Source organism: Tamandua tetradactyla, chromosome 11, assembly GCF_023851605.1.
Source record: "Tamandua tetradactyla isolate mTamTet1 chromosome 11, mTamTet1.pri, whole genome shotgun sequence".
NCBI lineage: Eukaryota > Metazoa > Chordata > Mammalia > Pilosa > Myrmecophagidae > Tamandua > Tamandua tetradactyla.
The window spans coordinates 100052315-100054065 of NC_135337.1; the positions used below are offsets into that span (position 1 = coordinate 100052315).

Consider the following 1751-nt stretch of genomic DNA (forward strand, 5'->3'; position numbering starts at 1 on the left):
CATGTTTCATGGAAATGCTGTGCCCTTTTGTGAATTTGTACATCACACCTTCTTTCTTCCTCCAAGTCACTCCTTCCTCTGTTTTTCTGTTTCATGTATTACTCTCATTCTTAACCTTCTGTACTCAGATTAAGGGATACAGTTTTCGAGAAACCTTCCTGAAATTCCATATTAGAGAGTTTCTCAGGTAACACTTTACTCTTTTTTTTTTCAAGGTTTCCTCCAACCAGATTTATTGAACATAAAAAAAAAATCTATATACAAAGTGCCCTGGACCTGCTGCTTCAAAACAAGATACTTTCTTACCAACATTTTGATAGGTCAATCCATACAGTGTCAAAAAAGCAAATACTGTAAAATAAATAGAAAAATGCCCAATACACATTACATGATGATCTAACTACTGGAGGTTTAATAGTTCTGTAAGATAGTTAACATAAGGAGAACTGAGACCCAATGAAAGGCTGGAGAATTGATATGAACTGTCAAGAGGCCATTTTGTGCACTGCCACAGTGATGCCATCATGTTTCTGGATCATAATGTTCCCATTATCTGATTCTAGACATACCACTGGAATATCAGTGGGGTCAGAAGTTAGCTTAGCTGCTTGCTGGGCTAGAACTGATATCACCCCAGCATGCTTATCTGACAAAGTCCCAGGGCAGCCCAGATTAAGTCCTTGTGAATCTGTGCACAGGACGCCAACAATTGACGGATTCTTCATTGTGTCCTTCAAGTGCTGCTCCAAAGTCTCCTCCATTCCGCTGGCCGCCCGCGATCACTCAGCGCACCACGTACTAACACTTTACTCTTTTTTTTTTTTTATTTACTTATTTTTTTATTAATTTTTAAATTTAAAAAATATATGTAACAAATGCAAACATTCTTAACTTTTTTTTTCTTACTATTATTATTTTTTTTATTAATTAAAAAAACAATTAACAAAACAATTAGAAATCATTCCAATCTACATGTACAATCAGTAATTCTTAATAACATCACATAGTTGCATATTCATCATTTCTTAGTACATTTGCATCGATTTAGAAAAAGAAATAAAAAGACAACAGAATAAGAATTAAAACAATAATAGAAAGAAAAAAAACAAAAAAAACAAACACAAAAAACCTATACCTCACATGCAGCTTCATTCAGTGTTTTAACATAATTGCATTACAATTGGGTAGTATTGTGCTGTCCATTTCTGAGTTTTTATATCCAGTCCCGTTGTACAGTCTGTATCCCTTCAGCTCCAATTATCCCTTCTCTCTTTTTTTTTTTAATTAACGGAAAAGAAGAAATTAACCCAACATTTAGAGATCATACCATTCTACATATGCAATCATTAATTCTTAACATCATCACATAGATGCATGATCATCATTTCTTAGTACATTTGCATTGGTTTAGAAGAACTAGCAACATAACCGAAAAAGATATAGAATGTTAATATAGAGAAAGAAATAAAAGTAATAATAGTAAAATCAAAACAAAACAAAACAAAGCAAAAACCTATAGCTCAGATGCAGCTTCATTCAGTGTTTTAACATGATTACTTTACAATTAGGTATTATTGTGCTGTCCATTTTTGAGTTTTTGTATCTAGTCCTGTTGCACAGTCTGTATCCCTTCAGCTTCAATTACCCATTGTCTTACCCTGTTTCTAACTCCTGCTGAACTCTGTTACCAATGACATATTTCAAGTTTATTCTCGAATGTCCGTTCACATCAGTGGGACCATACAGTATTT

General features: G+C 33.6%; 1 pseudogene; it reads right to left on the minus strand.

Annotated features, from left to right (window-relative positions):
• Positions 1-389: 389 nt before the first annotated feature.
• On the minus strand, positions 390-794 carry LOC143649752 (ragulator complex protein LAMTOR5 pseudogene; annotated as a pseudogene).
• Positions 795-1751: the final 957 nt, after the last annotated feature.